This window comes from Macrotis lagotis, chromosome 2 (genome assembly GCF_037893015.1).
Source record: "Macrotis lagotis isolate mMagLag1 chromosome 2, bilby.v1.9.chrom.fasta, whole genome shotgun sequence".
NCBI lineage: Eukaryota > Metazoa > Chordata > Mammalia > Peramelemorphia > Peramelidae > Macrotis > Macrotis lagotis.
The window spans coordinates 300,202,604-300,211,496 of NC_133659.1; the positions used below are offsets into that span (position 1 = coordinate 300,202,604).

The following is an 8,893-nucleotide window of genomic DNA, read 5'->3' on the forward strand; positions in this document are numbered from 1 at the left end:
AACCTAGACATATAGATAATAAGTGAGTTGTTCAAAATCACATACTAACAGCTGAAATGACATCTGAACTCAGATATTCCACACTCTAGGTCGACACTCTCATCACACTGCCATTTACAACTCTTACTATGGTCTGGGGAATGTGAAAGTCAACTTGCATTATTTGTAAGCTTTTAGCAAATTGCTGCCTCCCTTCCAATAAGCCATTTGTTTTTTGACCAGTAGTGACTGGAATAGGGACTAGACACAATGTGATTTCTTTGGTCTAGGGAATTTGTAGGTAAGAATATTCCCTTCATTATCTACCTTCCAGGGTTTGGGGTGAATATCAAATGAGAGAATAACTGCAAATGCGATAACAAGGGTTTAATACAAGCCTGGCAGATGGTGAGTAGTATAGAAATACGAGTTACTGTAATGGTTATTATTGTTAATGCATGTTGACATTTCCTCTGAAATTTATCATTTGAAAGCAAATAGAAAATGAGTAAGAAATAGAGCATAAATATTTCTACAAGTTCTACTGACTTTAAAATTTTCATTTATAAGTATTTATACTGTATTGTAATTTTATTATTAAGTATTTCCAAATAACATTTTAATCTAATTCTAACACATTCAGAAGTTTTATAGGCACATTGCTTTATACTTCTTGCCTAAATCACTAAGGTTAAATTGTTATTCAGAGTGATTCATTGAGTATATGACAGTGATTGAAATTGAACCCAGATTTTTCAAAGCACTAGCTTTAGTTCTCCATTCACTATGGGACACTGATCAAAATGAAATATTTTTTCCTGAAAATCATCTCATATTAAAGATACTGATTAATTATATTTGGAAAAGCATTAAATACAAACTTCAGAAAACAACAAAATAATTGCAGCTTAGGAATTTGTAAAGCAATCTAAATGATAAAGTTATATAATTGTTTAAAATTGATTATAAAAACATGATAAAGAAAAATACAAAAGAACAACTTTATTTTTAAAGTTTTATTTTATATTTTGAATATTTTGAATTCAAAATTCTCTCCCTCACTACCTCATCTTCGCTACCCTCAGTTAAGTCAAGCATAATGATATGAATTATCCATGTGAAATCATTCAATATTTTCCACAACCTAAAGCAAGAAATGAGAAAATTATGCTTCAATCTGCACTTATTTTTCCAGTAAATCCTGAAAAAAAGACCAAAGTTCAGGAAAAATTTGACCCTCCAACACAAGATTCAAGAAAAGCATTAAAAGGTAAATTAGAAAATGTAAACATTCACAAGGAATTCATTTACATAAATTGCTTACATTTTCATACAAACTCATAAGAACTTTGTCAAAATTATACTATGCCTACCATTTTTTTCATCACAAGTCCTTTGGTATTATCTTGGATCACTGTATTGATCAGAGTTGCCAAAATTTTCACAATTAATTATTGCAGCATTGCTCTTACTGTGCACATGACTTTCCAGTTCTTCTCACTTCCCATTGCATCACTTCATATATTTCATACTATGTTTTTTAATTCTTTCCTTAAAACCATGTCCCTTGTCATTTTTTTTATTGAAAATTATGTGCTGTTTATTGCCAAAAATGATTTTTTAAAAAACCTGCTCATCAATAAAGGACCCTTACTATCTGATTTGCTTTTCTGATTTGTCACCCAACCACTCTCTGATGAAGTACTTTCCTTTGGAGCCTATAGCATAAGGTCAGGGCTAATCCACCTTCATCAAGAAGACATTGAAGGATGCTTGTTTTCTTTTCTCAACTAGGAGATCAAGCTAGTTAGGAATTTAGGATTGAGAAGGCAGTGGGTCTAACTTAGAATCTGCTAAAAAATTAACGGAACACTCCAAAGCAAGCCTTGGAGAAAACACCACTCAATAAAGGTTCAAACCCCAGCAACTGAATAAGTAACTCACTGGAAGATTGGGTCTTTAATCACGAAGAAGAGAAGTTTCCCTGCTATGTTTTCCCCACTGTTGTAGAGATAATGTATTAAGGCCTAATAGAGCCTTAAGGTTTTTATAATAAGAACTTAATAGATATATCTACTCACCTCATCCTCCAAAATCTTTACTGATTCCCCGGGGGAAAAGGTTTTTTATTTTCTGTTCATATTAAAGGAACAGACAAACTCAAGGAGACCAAGATGTGGGGAGTAAAGCTTCCCACTTTTCCTTCCCATGATATCTTCATGGGCTAATTACATCCCAAACTGGCAAAAGGGTTAGAAGATGAGTTGTGCTAGCCAGAACTTTAAACAAATTTTAGTCTACTTTCTACAAGCACTCAGAAGTTCAGGCTCAAAGTCCATCCATTATCCTTGAGTCACATTTCCGATAGAAATCACTGCTCCTAGTTTATAGTCAGGACATCACTCTAGATCTCATGGGTTAGTTGGGTCTGGAGGTCACTCAACTTCTTCTTCAAACCAGACAAAGCAGAGAGGACAATGGTTTCAGGGCAGAGAGAACTACAAGATTTCACATTGTAGTAGAACCTCTCTGGTTTGCCATTGGGGTCATAGGGAGCCTGGGCTTCATCCTCATCAATCTCAGAATATTCACTCTTCAGGCTTTGGGTAGACTATGCCTCAAGGCATTATCTGGGTCATACTCAAAGGCAACTCCAGCTGTAGGGTTCCATTTGGCATGCTCCTTGCCAAAGTCCTTTTTAGTGTAGGCTCGTAGTCTCAGCTCCTGGCCCTTCTGGAGTTTGACAATGAGGATGTCATCCTGTTCCACATAGTCATTGGGGTCATTGTCTCTACTTCGGGATGTCATGGAATGACTCGGGGGGTATTAGAAATGAGAGCCCGAGATGTAACATGGCGAGTCTGGTCTTCATTACAAGAGACATCAAGTGTAAACTCTACTGAGCACTCTGGACAAAATTCTTCACATGCACAGTCCCTGGAGTATTGCAGTTTGTCTACTATGTCATCACTTGTAAGAGGGATTAATCCAAGCCTGTGGGCAATGAACTCATCATGCAGCACTGAAGAGTTGGCATCAATTTGGACCCAGTCTATGGCGATGATGGGCACCTCGGTGATGAAGACTCTGCGGATGGAGTTGGCCACCGCCAGATCCATGTTCTCGATGATGAACTTGACATTCTCGTCCGTGAGCTCGGTGTTCCGAACTGTGGGCTGGTTGGCGTAAGGCATGGCGGCGACCCCGACCACCCCGGCCTCCCCACCTTGTCATTTTTTTTTAAAAATAACACACTACTCCATCACAATCATATACTACAACTTATTCATCCATTCCTCAATTGATAGGCATCCCCTCTATTTCATTCTTTGCCATTCAAAAAATTATAAATACTTTAAACATATAGGTCCTTTTGTCTCTTACTTTGTTTTCTTTATGGTATAAACCTAGTTGTACTAGTAGCTTAAAGGGTAGGTCCAGTTTGATTGTCTTGGAGGTGAAATTCTAAATATAATTTTCCACGATATTTCAGTTTACAACTGCACCAAAAAAATTTTTAATGTACTTATTTTCCTTCATCAAGTATAATATTGCTATTTCTGGTAGATGTGAAGCAATGTGTCAGTGATATTTCAACTTAAAATGCTCTAATCAATAGCCATTTAAAACATTTTTATATACCTATAGATAGTTTTTGCTTACTTCTTTTGAAAATTACTTCTTCATATCCCTGAAACACTTAGCAATTAGGAAATGGCTCTTTTTTAAAAATAATTTATACCTATACTTTGAGAAATGAGGCCTTATTAAGAAAATTTGCATGTGGCAGCTATATGGTGCAGTGGATAAAGCACTGACCCTGGAGTCAGGAGTATCTGAGTTAAAATCCAGCTTCAATCACTTAATAATTAGCTAGCTGTGTGGCCTTGGGTTAAACCCATTTGCCTTGCAAAAAAAAAAACCTAAAAAAAAAAGAAAATTTGAGGTGAAATTTGTTCTTCATTGTCCAAGGTACTTTTCAGGAAACTTTAGCTTCCCTGATTATCTCTTTTAATTAGTTTTGTTATGTTTTTGTCAGATTTTATGCTTTTTGACTCTTCCTCTTTTTAAAATTTTTAACTAAAAAATCATATTCTGTTCTAGTCTTTTATTTTAATTCTGTTTATTTCTACATGTTTCAAGTTTCTGACTTGAAAAGACATGTTGTACTCTAATTTGTTTAGGTTTTTTTGGCAAGAAAAATGAGTTAAGTGACTTGCCCAAAATCACACAGATGCATAATTATTAAATATTTAAGGCTGAATTTGAACTCAGGTCCTCCTGACTCTAGGACCAGGTCATTATCCACTGTACCAGCTCTTGCTGCTGTATCTTGCTAGTAATATATAGAAATATTGAGGATTTATGATGGTTTATCTTCTATTCTGTGACTTTGCTAAAGTTGCTAATTGTTTCTAGTAGTTTTTTTAGATGATTTTTTAGGATTCTCTGGCTATATCATCATGTCTTCTTTCAAAGAGGGAAAGTTTTGTTTTGTCCTTCCCAATTCTAATTCCTTCAATTTTTTTTCTTCCTTTTATTGCTAACATTTGTAATACAATATTGAATAGTGGTGGTGTTAATCAGCATCCTTGTTTCACCTCTGATTTTATTGGGAATGCCTCTAACTTATCCCCATTGTATAGAATGCTTGTTGATGGTTTCAGATAGATACTGCTTATTATTCTAAGGAACAATCCATTCATTCCTACACTCTTTGGTGTTTTTATTCTGAATGGGTGCTGTATTTTGTCAAAGGCTAATTCAGCATCTATTGAGATAATTATATGATTTCTGTTGGGTTTTTTATTTATCTAGTCAAATTTATTAACAGTATTCCTAATATTGAACCGACCCTGTATTCTTGGGATGAATCCTACTTAGCTATAGTCTATTATCCTAGTGATAATTTGTTGTAATCTTTTTAAGATTTTATTTAAGATTTTTGCATCTATATTCAATCAGGGAGATAAGTCCATAATTTTCTTTCTCTGTTTTAACACTTCCTGGTATAGGTATCAGCACCATATTGGTGTCAGAGAAAGAGTTAGACAGAGTTCTGTCTTTACCTAGTTTTCCAAAGAATTTAAATGGAATTGGAACCAATTATTCCTTAAATGTTTCATAGAATTCACTTGTGAATTCATTTGGTCCTGGATAATTTTTCTGAGGGAGTTCAATAATGGTTCATTGAATTTCTTTTTCTGAGATAGGGTCATCTAGGTATTTAATTTCCTTCATTTAACCTGAGCAACTTATATTTTTTTGAAAAAATTTGTTCATTTCACTTATATTATCAAATTTATTGGCATGTAATTGAAAAATATAATTCAGAATTATTACTTTAATTTCCTCACCATTGGTGGTGAGTTCCCTTTTTCCATTTATGATGCTTGTATTAGGTTTTCTTCTTTCTTTTTTTAAGGCAAATTAACCAAAGATTTGTCAATTTTATTTTTTTCATAAACTAAGTCTTGCTTTTATTATTAGTTGAATAGTTTTCTTGCTTTCAATTATATTCATTAATCCTTTAATTTTTTTAGAATTTCTAGTTTGCTATTTAATTGGGGGGGTTAATTTGTGTTTTTTCTAAGTGTTTTTAGTTACAGGTTTAATTGCTTGATTTCAAATTTATTCATGTAAGCAGTTGAAGCTATAATAAACCCCTTAATAACTGACTTGACTGTACCCCATAAGTTTTGGTATATTGTCTCATTATTGTCATTATCTAGGATGTAATCATTATTTTTTAAGCTTTAATTTGTTGTTTGATCCACTCATTCTTTAAAATGAGGTTAGTTTCAGGGCGGCTAGGTGGCGTAGTGCATAAAGCACCAGCCTTGGAGTCAGGAGTCCCTGGGTTCCAATCCGGTCTCAGACATTTAATAATTACCTAGCTGTGTGGCCTTGGGCAAGCTACTTTACCCCACTGCCTTGCAAAAAAAAAAAAAAAAAAAAAAAAAAAACTAAAAAAAATGAGGTTAGTTTCCAATTAGTTTTAAATTTGTCTCTCCATAACTCATTATTGCACATGATTTTTATTGCATTATGAACTGAGAAGGAAGTAGTCACTTTGTAATCAAATGCCTTTCTACATTTGATCATTAGGTTTTTATGGTCTAGTACATAGTCAATTTTTGTGTAAGTGCCATGTTCTTGGAGAAAAAGTATATATTCCTTACTATCTCTATTCAATTTTCTCCAAAAGTCTATTATGTCTAGGTTTTCTAGCAATCTATTTACCTCCTTAACTTCCTTCTTATTCATTTTATGGTTAGATTTATCTAAATATGAGAGAAGGAGGTTGAGATCTCTAACCAGTAGTGTTTTGCTGTCTGTGTCTTCCTGTAATTCTTTCAGTTTCTCCTCTAAGAATCTGGATGCTATACCACTTGGTGCAGACATATTAAGTATTAAAATTGCTTCATTTTCTATGATAATTTTTAGGAGGATATAATTTTCCTTCTGAGGTCTATTTTAGGTTTGCTTTGTCTGAGATAAGGATTGTTACCCATTCCATTTTCACTTCAGCTGAAGAAAAATATATTCTGCTCCAACCTCTTACCTTGTTATTTGTTTCTCTTTGCTTCAAATGTGTTTCTTGTAATTTTAAGTTTCTGATTTTTAATACACTTTGCTATTAATGTACATTTCATCCTATTCACATTCAAAGTTATAATTACTAATGCTTCATTGCCCTCCATGTTATCTTTCCTTTGTATTTCCCCTACTTTTCTACTTCATCCATCTTCCCTAGTATTTTACATCTGAATACCAACTCCTTCAGTGTGTTCTCCACTTTATATCCCCTCCCCTATCTTTCCCCCTTTCCTTTTGCCCCTTCTTCCTTCCCTTCCTTCTGTTTCCTCTTTACCTGCCCCCCTCCTCCTTTCCCCTTTTAATATTTGAAAGGAAGGTAAGTTTCTTAAATTACCTGAGTGTGTATAGTTAATCCTTCTTTGAGCCAAATCTGATGAGAGTAAGATTCAGGCAGTTCTTATCTCCTCCCTTCCTCCGCTGTATTGCAATAGGTCCTTTGAACCTATTCATGTACTCTGATTTACCCAATCTCCACCATCCTCCCATCTCTTTTCTGTCCCGCTTTCTTAGGAGATATTGTTTTTAAATCATTCTGTCAGAGTGATGGGCAAGTTATGAGTGTCCATTACTTCTGGCTAAGTGTACTTTCTCTAATAGAGTTACAATTCTCAAGGGCTCTGAGAATCTTTCCCCCAGGTGGGGCTATAATGAGTTTCCTATTATGGGATAGCAATTGTTTTCCTTCTCCCCCCAGCATTTTTTAAGCTTTTCATGTGTCTCTTGAGTCCTCTATTTGAAGTCCAAATTTTCTATTCAGCTCTGGTCTTTTTGTTAGGAAAAGTTGGAAGTCTGTTATTTTGTTTGTTCATCTTTTTCGCAGGAAGAGAAGGCTTGGTTTTGCAGGATAGTGAATTATTGGCTGTATTCCAAGCTCCCTTGCTCTTCAGAATATCATTATCCCAGGCCCTTCAATCACTTACTGTTGATGCAGCCAAGTCCTATGTAATCTTTATTGTGGCTCCTTGGCATCGAAATTGTTTCTTTCCGGCTGTTTGCAAGATTTTTTCTTTTATCTGATAGTTGTGAAATTTGGCCAGAATGTTCCTTGGTATTTCCATTTTGGGATCCCTTTCAGGAGGGATTGATGTATTGTTTCAATAACTATTTTGCCTCTGGTTCCATTGTATCAGGGCAGGTTTTTTTTAGGTTTTTGCAAGGCAAATGGGGTTAAGTGACTTGCCCAAAGCCACACAGCTAGGTAACTTTAAGTGTCTGAGACCAGATTTGAAACCAGGTCCTCCTGACTCCAGGGCCGGTGCTTTATCCACTACGCCACCTAGCCACCCCTCAGGGCTGTTTTCTTTCAATAGATCCCAAAATATTGAATCCAGGGTTTTTTATCCTCAATGTGTTCAGTAATCCCAATGATTCTTATGTTGTCTTTCTTGGATCTATTCTCTAGGTCAATAGCTTTGCTGATGAGGTATTTAATGTTTTCTTCTATTTTTTGGATTTGTTTAACAGATTCGTGTTGTCTCATAAAGTCATTAGTTTCCACTGATTCTATTTTTATAGGAATATTTTCTTCATTTATCTTTTGCAACTCCTTTTCCAATTAATCAATTCTATTTTTGAAGGCAGTATCCTTTTGTCAATTGTATTTTCCAAGGATTTATTTTCTCCTTGTAGAATGTTAATTTCCTCTTGTATTTCTTTTCCCAGTTTTTCCAGTTAAATTTTAAACTCCTTCCGGGATCTCTTCCAAGAAGCCTTTCTGGGTTGGATACCAATTTATATTTTCCTCACAAGTTCTAGCTGTCTTTGAGGTAGGGTCTTTCTCTTTGAGGTAGCTTTCAATGGACACCCCTACTGCTGGCCTTTCTTTATTTTTCCTAATATTTTGTCTTGGGTACTGGAGGCTGGTTTACACATCTTTTGACTTCAAATCCCCAGAGTCTTAGCTCACTGGGCTTAATAACTCCATGTGGACTGGCCACTAGGGGGTTCTATAGGCTTCTCTGGAGTGTCTGTGACCTTGAATTGCAGCCCACTCCCTAGGTCTGGGGGGTGGGGGAAGAAGCAGGGTCTGGATTATCCTGTAACATTGTGTGCTGAGGCCTCAGGTTGTATAGTTAATCTCCTTATTATTCACTCAGTACTAAGAGAGATCTGCTGCCCACACTGGAGTGTATGAATATGCATGTATGTATGTGTGTATGTGTGTATGTGTGTCTGTGTGTGAGGTGGGTGTTACTGTGTTGGTTCTAGGAAAAGATCTTTTCTTCCACAGGAATGGGAGGAGGGGATTCAACTGAAAACATGGCGACTCTGCTGAAAATATGGGACTCATGGCCTTGTTCTTTCAGATCAATGG

At 35.4% G+C, this 8,893-nt stretch overlaps 1 pseudogene; it reads right to left on the reverse strand.

Annotated features, from left to right (window-relative positions):
• Positions 1-2,359: 2,359 nt before the first annotated feature.
• Positions 2,360-3,173, reverse strand: LOC141511754 (DNA-directed RNA polymerase II subunit RPB3 pseudogene; annotated as a pseudogene).
• Positions 3,174-8,893: the final 5,720 nt, after the last annotated feature.